The 13,892-nt window shown below is 33.4% G+C and overlaps 1 long non-coding RNA gene across 13 annotated transcripts; it reads left to right on the top strand.

The window, feature by feature from the left end:
• The first annotated feature begins 520 nt into the window (after nt 1-520).
• Nucleotides 521-12,536, top strand: LOC143249824 (uncharacterized). Of its 13 annotated transcripts, XR_013027966.1 has the most exons (6): nt 521-582; nt 1,194-1,291; nt 3,468-3,556; nt 5,424-5,514; nt 9,862-9,921; nt 10,644-12,536. It is a non-coding gene; the product is annotated as an uncharacterized LOC143249824 (long non-coding RNA). The 13 variants fall into 13 exon arrangements; XR_013027972.1 differs by lacking the exon at nt 5,424-5,514; XR_013027967.1 differs by lacking the exon at nt 1,194-1,291 and having other exon boundaries at nt 524-582; nt 10,724-12,536.
• Nucleotides 12,537-13,892: the final 1,356 nt, after the last annotated feature.

The following is a 13,892-nucleotide window of genomic DNA, read 5'->3' as shown; positions in this document are numbered from 1 at the left end:
ATAAAATTAGAAAAGATACTGACAGAGCAAATGTCGTAATTTTCTTTCTTCTTGGACTTTGACAAATCCATTAAAATAGTTTTTTCCTTTTATTTAAATCAAGAAACAACTGAATAAATATCTATAGATATGCTGTAAGAATGGTTGAGATGCTGATACAGATTTCAAAAGAAACACCAACTATTTGAACATTTTCGAATAATTGTCTTTTCTTCATTTTGTTTTATTATCATGGAAAGAACAGTCAAGCATCTGAAAGTGCTTGAGCTTTGGGTACTGTTTTTTTTCTAATCTCTTGCATCAATCTCCTGTGTTGCTAACTCTCTTATCTGAAGGTACTAATATGTATACACAGTATTATCATTTCTTTTAAAGTATCCTTTTATTGATTCTTTAATGAAATATTTTTTGTATTCAGTTACATTTATCTAAACATATTTTACTATAATTTTCTGTAAAAATAATCACCCAAAAGTCTAGTCTTACAGTATTAATATTGTACAATTTATTTTGTTCTGAATTTAGTGTTTCTACTTTTCAAATGAAGCAGATTTTGATATGTAGTGTAACCATGTTTATAAGGTAAGTACTGACTCAACTTTGCCTTTTCTTTATCATAATTTTCAGTGAATTTGATTTCTGTTTTCTTGTTATTTTCAGAGTTAAATATTTAGCTATAAAAATACTACTACTAAAACCCAATTTAAATACTATTTGAGTGACTTTGAAAATAATTAATGTTGGATGTTACTCATTCTGTGGCATACGTGTAATTGTACAAATATTATTAGAGTATGTTCTAAAAAGAATATTTCAAAGGATTAATATTTTTGGAATCAAAACTTGTGGAATAAAAATGTGTTTAAAAGTAGAGAATTTCCTAATAGAATTAATGTGAATAAAAGTTTTAAGTTCTAATAGAATTGTACACCTCTGGTATTTTGTGTGTTTCACTTGATTGTTGTCAGATAATTATTGAATCAAGTTAAATGTGTAATCCAGCCACTGTTAGTGTTAATCATATATAATAGATAGTAATATTTGAGATCAACTTTGATTATTTCATCTAACTTACAATGCAACTCACAGTTGATTCAAAATATCAGGCTGTTGTATATGAAATGTCAGATTTTTAAAGGAAAATGTGAAATAAGTCCATCTTATTTTCTTTTAAATTATTTAATCAAAATAAGCTCCTTTAGATCCAATACACTTCTGCCAGCGAGTTGCAAGTTTATAAATGCCGTATTTAAAGAGTTGGATGTCCTTTGATGTAGTGAAGTCTTCGAAGGTACTGTAATTGACGTTTGGTTTGCAAATGTTTTTTTCATTAAAAAAATTTCCAAATCTTTTAAAAAAGAGATAATCTGTAGGGGAAAGGTTTGATAAATGTGGTGGATGAGGTAAAGTTTCATATTGAAATTTGTTTAGGTTTTAGACAGTAATGTGTGAGACATGAGATCGAGTATTGTCATGAAACAGTATGGGTCCACTACCATTGACTAATGCTGGATATTTTCATGACAACTTTTGAAGCATAATTCCATGTTCACAATAGCATGTTTCTGCTGTTATTGTTTGTCCATTGTTTAAGAATGAATAATGGATCACAGTTGCTGACAATCATCACACACTGACCATAAACTTCTTAGGATGAACAGTTGGTTTTGGTGCTTCTTCATAGCCAAGCCACTGTCTAAATTGTTGTTGATGGTTGTCAAGAATCCAGTTTTCATCACAGGTGACAATTGTATAGAGAAACATGTGTTTTTTTTTTGGAGGGAATAAGGAGTGAAGAACAAATTTTAACTTGTTATTTGATGGTTTTCAATTAATTCCCGAGGTACCCATTTATTGAGCTTTTACACCTTACCAGTTGCTCTAAGATGTTGGGAAATTTTAATAATGTCAGCAAGTTCTCTTACAGTTTGGTGGGTATCTTATTCAACTAAGGCCTCAAATTCTTCCTTCTTAATTGTGTCTAAGGATGGCCTAGAGGTCTATATTTAAAAAACTTGTCACACCAAAGTGAAATCTAAACCAATGCTGTACTATCACCAAATGCATTAATGATATTACACATTGCTGTCTCTGTATTGTAACCAAGCTTAAACTCATACAAGAATACTAATGTTATCCATGGTGACAAAAATCAGTATAAAATATAATTTAGTTTACAAACTAGAATAAAGTATGACAATATTTGGAATTGAATCTTAGGAAATCTGTTGTTGGTTTTTGATCAGTTTTTAGCACTTGGTTTAGGTTACATATTTTACAGACTGTTTCTGTCTGTACCTGACAATGTCTTTACAGATAAAACTGTTGTACTCGGAAATAAAACATTTGTGAATGTTTGGTAAAAACGTTTGACATTTGGCTTTCTTTTCCTTAGTTCTATAATTATATATTTTTATCAACTGCTCATATTTTCAAGAATTGAGTTATTTTTACTAATTCAATGGTATGCACTAATAAATGTCAGCCATGAGATTACTGGCAACACAGCACATTATCATCTGTATGTTTGGTTCAGGGTGAATTTCTTACCAATCGACAGTGAAACGCTGCCACATATAACACTTGTTGCTGGAGGAGTACATAAGGTCTTTGGGAAGATAAGAATTCATACAGTGAACTTTATAAATAATGTAGAGACAAAGCACATGATATTTGAAAGGCTTAAATCTTCAGTGATCTCCTTGGAAAAAACTTGTTATCAGCCTTTAAGACACCAACATGTTCCAAAAAACGTAATCCACAGCAGTGTCTTCATACATGAAATGAAGGTGATTGCTACAAAAGAGAATAGAGAATACTTTGACATACAGAGAAAGCTATCATGATACGTGCATTTCCTAGTACTGTTGACAGATAATAATTAAGGATTTGAGGCTCATGAAGGCTGACAAGCTACAAGTTAACATGTTTCCAGTTATGCCTTGAAATTGATGCTGTTTCTTGGAGAAAGATGGCCAAAGAAATTGAAATTGCAGTAATACTCTTCAATACATGCTTATCACATCCTAAGGTGCAACTCCAATAGACTTTTTGGGCCTTTGTTCTGCTTAAATATGGTCTTGGTAGCCAAAATTCATATGCAGTATTGGAAAATACATCAAGATGCTTTGGCTGTGATTGACCCCACCATTTATTACAAAATCTTAACATATTATCGAAATAATGTTGAATAATAGAACATAATCTCAGCACTCGAGTTGACCTTTTGAACACTGTTTTTAATAAAGTACAGTTAACCTAAACAGTATAAAACTATTTTGAATTTTATAAACTTCAGTTTCTTTTCATATATTCTTTTGCATTCCACGTGCTTATGTAAATGAGCCATAACTTATTACAAATACATGTATAAAGAATTAATCTACTTACATACTTAAGTCAGAATCTATATATGTACTTTGAACATCATCCCATGAAGACTGTTTTCATAATTCCTTTTCTAACAGTTTTCAATAGCCAGTGAAAAAGTACCTTTATTTGAACTAAGTAAAGACAGACCACCCCACTTACCAACTTGAATCTAAAGAAGCTGCAGGTAAGCAAGTTTTGAAATTTATTTTCTAAAGTATACCAATTTGTTTTAAATTATTTATTGTGCTGAGTACTAAATATTTTTGCATGCATAAATGATTTAAGCTTTTATTAGAATTTTCTCTAGCTGTAGCTCATCTGTGAAAAAAAAAACATTCAGATGGTATATTTGTGTGAAGTTTTAATAAGTTTCTCTGCAGCAATGAGATGCAAACCATGGATCCTCAGATTCATTGTCTAACCTGCTGTTATTCTTTAGGCTAGACTAGACCTAGTGGTTATTATGCAGGATTGTGAATTTGCGAGAGTCCATGGTTTGCATTCCATTGTAATAAAAAATAGTGCTGTGTGTTTTTGTCTATGGGTGTATAGAACAGTGACAGCCAAAATTCCTCTATTCAAAAATTGACAATGTTGACTACAGTCACTGTTTTCCTTACTAATCTGTCAGTTCAAAAATGAGTGGTGTATAGCACATATAGCTTTGAATGAATATCCAAAATAAACTATTATTCTTTGAATTTGAACAGTTGTTCCCTTCCTTTACACAGTTTAACATCATCTTTGTTTTGTGCATTTTATTAACTGAACCCATTTTACTTTTGTTGTTCCTCGTGCAGCAGTCTGAAAAAAAATCACTGTAATTTCCACAAACTGGTTCACTTTGTGATTTTCAAATACAAACTTACATACTTTTACCAATACTTATTCCACTTGTTTGTTTGTTATTTTTTCTAGAATTACCACACTTCACATAAATATTCCAAGTTTAAAAGATATAACTTAATTTTATCAGCCATTCAAAATCAGTTACCACTCTTGTAACAATCATACAATCTGTTCAACAAACAGTTTTATTATCTATGTTAGAAATTACTTGATATATTTTTTTTACTGAACATATTTAGATTTACATGACAAAAATAATCCCTCAATTTTTTCTTTCAGACCTGTCAGCTCTTGAGATATAGCTTTTCAATTTCTTTTTTTTTTTTTCCCATATTTTCTTTCCACAGTTGGAACTTTGTCTGTGTGGTTGTCTCATTTGTAAGCTCAGTGAGGTGACAGCATATGAGCTCAGAATTAAGAACCTTTTTAAGGAGTAAAGCATCTGTAACTTTTATAGGAAGTTTATCAAATTCTCATAATTCCATATGTGCACTCATAAATAATTACCACATATCATATGACCTTAAATACATACAACAGAATAAGTACTTAAATGTTTCAGCTTCCTGGCCTTGCCTTCCCAGTAATACATATTTTTTTCTCATTGTTAGCCAAACATTGTCTTCTCTGTTAGAGTGATACAAAAAAAAAGTTTGAGAATTGGATCATTGCTAACTGTGAACAAAAAATACAAACAAGTGTGTGTATCTATATATATAAATGCTAAAAATGCATATATACACTTATAAAGAGGCTGAATATGTTATATTAAAATGATTTTGGAGCCTCAACACACCATCATAGTATGTCTGATTATGTTTTGTCTGACAGTTATGTATCTTAACAATAGTCCTGCAACTGTGATATAAATCCAGTATGCATCATTTTTCTATGCATTTTTTCCATAATCCAATTTGTATACAAGGAAAGACATTTTCTATTTTATCTGTTCAGTGAGGGGAAGGTAAACTGCACATGTGATAAAATGTTTCCATACGACATACAGATGAGAATATTTTAACTTTCCAGTTAGAAACATTATATATATATATATATAAGTACTGACAGGACTTTGTAACAACTTTACAGAATATATTCAAGTTGTGGTTCTTTTATCAGCTAGATACACTGTTTTTTGTTTTTTTTATTATTTTTGTTTGTTTGTTGTTAAGCTCAAAACTGAACATTTGTTCTGCCCATAGGGGCTGTCTGAAGTCGATTTTTAACATCATAAGCTCTCAGACTTATCAGTGAACCACAGGACAGTAGATATGACATATATTTGCCAAACTGGTACGTTTTTACAATTCTTATGCAATGGTTAGCTACAATAACAACGTTTGTTTGTTGTTAAGCACAGTGCTACGGAATGGACTATTTGTGTTTCACCCACAACAGGTATCAAAACTCAATTTCTACTAAGGTAAGTCTGCAGAAATACCACTCTGCCACTGAGGGATATAGTAAAAATTAATATCATTTTAAATATAGAACAACATAGCACTCAAAAAAAATTATATTTTGTAAATATAATGAATATAAACTTAATATTTAGCATTAAGGCAGTTAATATATCAGAGGTGGGACTTCGTGAGCGGGCCCAGCATTGCCATGTGATTAAGGTACTCGACTCTTAATCCGAGGGTTACAGGTTCGAAACCCCATCACATCAAAGATGCTCGCCCTTTCAGCCATGGAAGTGTTAGAAAGTGATGGTTAATCCCACTATTCATTGGTAAAAGAGTAGCCCAAGAGTTGGCAGTGGGTGGTGAAGACTAACTGCCTTCACTCTAGTCTTACACTGCTAAATTAGAGACAGCTTTCAGGAAGCAAAACATTTTGCTGATTGTGACAGGTACCTGGTGAGTATGCACAAATATAGTTTTGGTTTTGCTTCATCAGTAGGAACCCTGAGAAATAGACAGTTAACTGTTTACCAGCAATAACGTATTTAATTGTGTTTATGTTTCTAATATGCTATTAAGTTCAACATAATTTAAAGTGTTTTGCTCCTGATTATCGTTTGTATTCAATATCCGGTGCATCACATTGCAGTGTCCAACAGTAGTCAACAAGCATTGACGGATTCCAGTTGCGCTGATATTGTTTTCCATTGAAGCAATGTTCTGGTGAAACCTTTCACTGTGTTCGTCACTAACAGAACCGAGGTTTGCAGCGAAGAAGTCCAAGTGTGAGTGGAGGAAATGAATCTTGAGTGACATGTTGCACTTCATTGTTTTGTATGCTTTGAGAAGTTTGTCTACCAGCTGATTGTAATGTGGAACTCTGTTATTGCCAAGAAAATTGTCAACAACGCCTTTGAAGTCTTTCCTGGCAATCTTTTCCGGCCCAACTAACAGATCTTCAAACTGCTTGTCACTCATAACATGTCTGATCTGAGGGGCAATAAAAATGCTCTCTTTGATCTTGGCCTCAGTTATTTTTGGGAACATCTGTCTTAATTAAAGAAAACCTTTACCTTCTTTGTTCATTACTTTCACGAAATTCTTCATAAGTCCCAATTTTATGTGAAAAGGAAGCAAAAAAATCTTTGCTGGGTCGACAAACGATTCATGCGCCACATTTTTCTGTCCTGGAACAAACTTTTTACGGAGTGGCCAGCTCTGTCTAGAACAATGTGACTCTATGGCACGACTGTCCTATTCACAGATGAAACAACAGTACTTTGTATAGCCAAGCTGCAGTCCCAGTAACAGAGCAACGACTTTCAGATCTCCACAAATATTCCAGTTGTACTTGCTGTACTGGATGTGATTCAGCAACATTTCCATGTTCTCGTAGGTTTCTTTTATGTGTGTCGCATAGCCAACAGGTATTGAAGGGTGAACGTTGTCATTGTGTAACAGAACAGCTTTGAGGCTTAACATTGATGAATCAATAAAGAGACGCCACTCTTGCGGGTCATGGTTACAACCCAAAGCTGAAAACAATGTCAACACAGAAACAGAGACTGTCAAGTTGTGCAAAAAATTTGGTAATATCATCTTGGCGGCTTCGACAACAGTGATTTTCGTACCTGGTGACGACAAACACCATTCCTGCAGTCTCGAACCCACCAATTCAGCTTTTGCTTTTGAAAGACCCAAATCTCTGACCAGATCGTTTAATTCTGACTGTGTTATGAGATGTGGATCGCCTGAGGAGCACGGTTCAAAATCCGGATCAGTGTCACTGCCAGTTCCCTGCATTGAAGTTTCTTCATCTGGTTCGTCTAAGGTTCATTCCTCTGGTGGGTTCGGAATGGGAAGATTGTCGTCATGTGGCACGTGTTTTATTGCTGAAGGCAGATTAGGGTATTCAATTGACTTCTTGTTTTTGACAGAGAAACCAGACACATAAGTCAAACAGAAGTAACAGTTCGTCACATGGTCTTTCTATTCTTGCCATATCATCGAGACAGCAAACGGCATTGTCTTTCGATTGCCTCTGAGCCAAGCTATCAGACAGACAGCATATGTCGCACAACAAATGTCAGGCATCCATTCCTGGTCTTGATCACCAATTTTACAGCCGAAGTACAGATGATATGATTTCTTCACAAGAGCATTCATTGAGCATCTCTGATGAACAAGTGTATACTCGCCACAAATATAGCAGAATGTGTAGCGGCTGTTACGACATTGATGAGGCATATTGACCGACACCATCGTCCTGCAAAACGTCTATAACATCTAACTTACTTGTTACAGTGCTACTGAGGCAATGCTATATTCTGAAACAATACGTACACACTATAAGGTCTATATTAATCCAATGAGCAGCATCTGTGTATGCAAGCCACTTTTATAGCCTGTTGAGACAGTGTCAAGCTGGCTCTGGGCTGCATACTTCCACAGAACAGCTTCCAACCTGGCCTGATTTCATGCCTGGATATGCCCAGACTGCACAAAACATTTTTCATAGGTCTCTTACAGAAACGAAAATTTTTGGACACAAATATAAGAAAAAACATGACAAAACTGAAGATTTCGATGAAACTGTACGTGATGGGTAAATTTGGATGTGATTTTCGTGATCAGCAGCCAAAAATTTATAGGGAACATCCAACAGCGTTCAAGAAGCAAAAACTTCGTTATGCACTGTAGCCCTCGTATAACTTTGCGCAAAATTCAAACCAAACTGAACTTCTTTTGCAAATCAAAATTAACATATTATAATATAAAAAATACAAATTTTTGAGGAATGTGACGTAAAATTTTATTATATAAAATGAATAAATAATTCCATTAATTCGTAATGTACTTATTATTTAATGTTATTTATTGTTGAATTTTAAACAAAGCTCGAGTACCATCTGCGCTATCTAGAGTGATAGACTAAAAGGCAAGCAACCAGTCAATAACACCTACTGCCACCTGTTGGGCTGCACATCAGCAACAAAAAGTGGAAATATATATGTAAAAACGGCTCGTTTGGGTTGAGAAAATATTTTACGTAGATTCGTATACTTAATATAATAAAGCTGAAACCTAATATACCCTTCGAATCATAACTGATCACTGAGTTTTACTAGTTTAGAAGAATTCCACTTCACAACAGTAACTCTAGATAAATGTATGTGTTTGTGTGCGTGAGTGTGTTGTTTTTTTTCTTATAGCAAAGCCACATCAGGAGAATCGACTCCCTGGTTTTAATGTTGTAAATTCGTAGACTAACTGCTGCCCCCATGGAGGACCTATGAGCAAGAATAGTAAACCAAAACAACAACATTGGGTTTCTTATGACAGTGTAACATGTATATATCATGTTTTAAATCGCACTTTATTCACCGTAGTGAACCTACGTTCATACAGAAGCAGAAGAATAAACTGGACTATTGCTATTAATTAAGTGTTATTAGTTATTCGGCAGTCCATCTATTTAATATACCAGAAATAATTACTGTCTTAACTATATTAACTTTTTCGTCTCCATTAGCTCTGTGGCTTTTCTCAGTTTTCATATTATTACAACCTTAGTTGTTAATTTTAAAAACTGCCACCTATGCTTTCTTGAAGGGTCCGAGATGGCTAGGTGTTTAAGGTACTGCACTAGAAATCTGAGGGTCGCAGGTTCGAGTCCCTGTTCCATCAAACATGCTCATCCTTTCAGTTGTAGGGGCGTTATAATGTTACAATCTCTTGGTAGCCAAAGAGTTGGAGGTGGGTGGTGATGACCTTCGCTCTAACCTTACACTGCTAAATTATGGACGGCTATCTGCGTTAGCTCTCGTGAAGCTTTGCGCGATATTCAAAGCAAACAAGCAGACCACGCAGTCGTGTGTTACACGGTGTAAACATCTACAGAAAAAGAAAAACCAAACAATGTTGCGCCAAAGTGAAAACATTTCAAAATAAGGTTTGTCTGTTGTTTACCGCACAGCTGCACATTGAGTTACGTGTGTTTTGCTTACCAGAGTTATCAAAACTCGATTCTTCTTGCCGTAAGACTTTCCCCTGAACATTTCAGAACAGAAGTGAACATTATAACATACTGTACTATTCTTAAGATACTCTATTAATGCTAAGATAACAGTAATTTTCGTACAATTTGTTTTATACAGGAAATGGCAAATTTAATTAATTAAAAGCAGGTTGTTGTTTGTGTCAGTTTTACAATTTTCTTACTTCTTCCTGGCAGAACACCAGTAGCAGGGTAATGAGTGCTTCGACAATGGAATCATGCAAGTCATCATACGAGGTATTGTAAGTTGCACCTTTATTTTCCTTTTTAAAATAAGTTACAAAATTGTATTTTGTCGTTATTTATATCTCTGTGTGCTTTAGAATCCCTTTAACACGCTGGCATTTAGTAATAGTTATTAACGTGTCAGATTCGGCAGTTTCATTATTCTAATTTTATCTTAAATTAAATAGAAATGAGATCTATATTATGTCTTTTAAATTAGTTAACGGTAAAAGCGATTAAAATATCAACCATCCAGTAAAGATAAGTTAATTTGGTAGAAATAATCAAATAGTTACCATTCTATTGGCATGTTCGGGTACTCGATTCGGTAGAAGTAATCGACTAGTTACCATTCTATTGACATGTTCGTGTACTCGATTCGGTAGAAATAATCGACTAGTTACCATTCTATTGACATGTTCGTGTACTCGATGTCATGAAATCTAAAAATTAACCAATTAAACATAGCACAATTAATATTTGATTTAACAAGCAAAGCTTCAACGTTGTTTACGTTATTTTGGTATTTCATATCTTCGTTACTTATTCATTATCCATTGAATAAATACACTGGTAAAATTCTCATTTACCTGTTTATGTTTATAAACTCCAAAAACAGGCGTTTACAGTGGAATTACATAAGGTTGTGATATCATGATTTAAACAAACTTTTATTATCGTTTTCAACAAAACGTCTAATTATTCATTTGTTTCCTTTCATTTGATTTCTTGAGAATTTTATGATGGTCTGACATGGAAATTGCAGGAAAGCCTGGAATCACATCAAAATAAAATTCTGTAATTTCTTTTGAAGGAGCAAATAAGTCATCTTTATGACTACATACGACAGCATCTAGCTCGGCATGAGCGCCGTCTGTGGGTAGGAAAAGAAAAACTCGTCTGTGGCTTAATTTTCGTGACAAAAACTGACCGTATGAGAATTTTTTTAATTAAAAGTGTAGCTATTTGCTAAGAAGTCATTTTTAGAATTTTACAAATTACATCTTGGTGTTTATGATAGAAATTTTTCTGATTGTAATAAAAAACGTCGTTAATTTTTACCAAAGTTCCTATGATTTTGTCATGCCAAACATGCTCGCCCTTTCAGCCGTGGGGACGTTATATCTTAATATTCTATTGCGAACTTACTAAACTAACTAATCACAATTTCGTTCCTTACACAGAAGTACGTGCGTGATCAAACCTAGATAATGTTTTTAATTAGTTCTCGCTGTTCTTAATGGTTGCTGTGTTCATTAGCGAATGAAGTTTCCAATTATAATAATAAAAGTTCAATGCTTTGCGTATCAGGAGTAATCGACTCCATTTTGAGAGTCGCGGGTTCGAATACCCATCACAGCAAACACAAATTTAGTAGTGTAATACTAAAGGGAAAGCAGCTAGTCATCACCACCTACCACCAACTCTTCTTAGGCTATTCTTTTACCAGTGTAGAGTGGGATTGATCGTCACATTATAAAGAACTCACGGTTGAAAGGGCATTATAATTTAACGGTCAATCCCACTATACATTTGTTAAAGAATAGCCCAAGAGTTGCTAAATTAGGTACGGCATAATGTGGATTCGAACCCGCAACCCTCAGAATGCGAGTCGAGCGCTCTAACCACGTGGTCATGCCGGGCCTATTGGGCTTGATCGAATTAATCTGGTAACATTTTTTCCAGTAGAAAATTACTATTGGGAGATTAAATATCTGGTCTTTATTCGTTACTTTCATAGGCCTTATTTAAAATTAAAACAAAAATTATGTAACAGAAATTGATAAAAAAGAGCTATCCGAGTTAAATACCCCCATATATATATAGTATGTATATTAATGTATTTTTGTGGTAATTTCTATCATCCCAGTACTTTAAGGAAATAATTTACTCGTCAATATTTTATTCAGACCATTTAAACTAAACTGTGGCTTATGTTTCAAATCACCACATAAAACAATCAAAAACGAATTGAGAAACGTGCTTGTTAAGGTTTTCCGGAGCTGTGTATTTTTATACTCAGGTTTGGGTTCTGGTCATTAGAATATTGGACATGGACTGTAAATGTCGCGAAAGAACGTTTTGGAGGGTCACCTTGATCCAACATAAGAAATAAATAAAAATATTTATAGATGTATGGTACTTATCATAACATCAACACGTTAACTGGGTAAAACGTGGCCCACAGGTTAGCGTGTACTGTATGTTTTAGTTGTTACTAGTGGAATACACATGAGTATTGTATGTTTCAGTTATTACTACTGGAACACACCTGAGTACTGTATGTTTCAGTTCTTACGTAATAAATATTTTTCTTAGTTCGTAAACGTTATTCCAGATGGTAATAACAAAGGCCTTGGTAGTTCATTATACTTGTCATAAAACGTTATGTTAGGCCTATAATACTTTTAACACTATATCCATAATCTAGTCACTTATTGATTTTCAAGAATTAGGTAAATAAGTAAAACAATCGGTATACAATTTCTACATAGTGTCTGTTTAAGTTTTGGTGAACTCTCCTGAAGAAGTTATAAAGTGAAAAGTTGAGTATGTTATTAAATACAGTCAACATGTTGGTGTTATAAGGTCGTTTATTTCTAGTATTAACAATCAATTCGCATGTTTTGCTAAAGAATTGATTAATGTATTAAATAATTAGAATTTCAGTGTACAAGTTTGTGAATATCACGAAAGAAACGAAGACGGTTGATTCTAATTTTTGGATAAACTCCAATACTAAAACAATGTATGGTATAATAATATTTGTTATAAACTAAAATGCTAATGAGAACAAGCGTAAAGTATTTCAACTGTTCGCACTTTTCTCGAGAAATTATAACTACTCAAATATATTCTGGATCATTTGGGGCAAGTAAAGTATTGTGTGAGAATCGCTTATTGCAATCAAACAAGACATATGTGTTTAAAACAATTAAATTGTTGGGTAGGTTTGTAATTTAATTACCAATGATAAGTGTTAAAAAGCGGCAAAGAAGACATGTTGGGTAGGTTTGTAATCTCAATAGCAATTATAAGTGTTAAGAACAAGTAAAGAAGACATGTTTGGTAGGTTTGTAATCTCAATAGCAATAATAAGTATTAAAAACAAACAAATAAATTATGCTGGGAAGGTTTGTGATTTAAGTAGCAATGATAAGTGTTAAGAACAAGTAAAGAAGACATGTTGGGTAGGTTTGTAATTTCAATAGCAATAATAAGTGTTAAAAACAAACAAATAAATTATGCTGGGAAGGTTTGTGATTTAAGTAGCAATGATAAGTGTTAAGAACAAGTAAAGAAGACATGTTGGGTAGGTTTGTAATCTCAATAGCAATTATAAGTGTTAAGAACAAGTAAAGAAGTCATGTGGTTTAAGATTGTAATTTAAATAGCAATAAAAGTGTTAAGAACAAGTAAAGAAGTCATGTGGGTTAAGATTGTAATTTAAATAGCAATTAAAAGTGTTAAGAACAAGTAAAGAAGTCATGTGGGTTAAGATTGTAATTTAAATAGCAATTAAAAGTGTTAAGAACAAGTAAAGAAGTCATGTTTAGTAGGCTTGTAACTTAAATACCAATGATAAGTGTTAAAAACTGGCAAAGAAGTCATGTTAGGTAGGTTTGTACATTCATCAACTGTCTGGTCAGGAACAGAGTTTTTCAGTGTTTATTATACTTCTTTACGAATTTTTTGACATAATAGTGTGAACAGTCTTGTTATACGACAATCGGATAATGAAATAGAAATATTTTATTTGTTTGACCGATGAATTCTTTGGCTGGTGAATATACTGTGGTGATCTCTTTGTTTTTCACGTTTATTTCAAGTGTTTCATACTGGACTCAGGTGAGATATCAACATACGTTTCGTTCAGATGCAAATATTCACTCTCACCTTATTCATCAATATTTATTACATCATAAATCGGGTCAAAATGTTTCACATTTACTAATTTAGTTTCAAATGCATTAAGCAGTTCA

The sequence above is a fragment of the Tachypleus tridentatus genome, chromosome 4 (genome assembly GCF_004210375.1).
Source record: "Tachypleus tridentatus isolate NWPU-2018 chromosome 4, ASM421037v1, whole genome shotgun sequence".
Lineage (NCBI taxonomy): Eukaryota > Metazoa > Arthropoda > Merostomata > Xiphosura > Limulidae > Tachypleus > Tachypleus tridentatus.
Note: the sequence above shows the minus strand (reverse complement) of the source record. Positions and strands in the feature narration are given on the sequence as shown.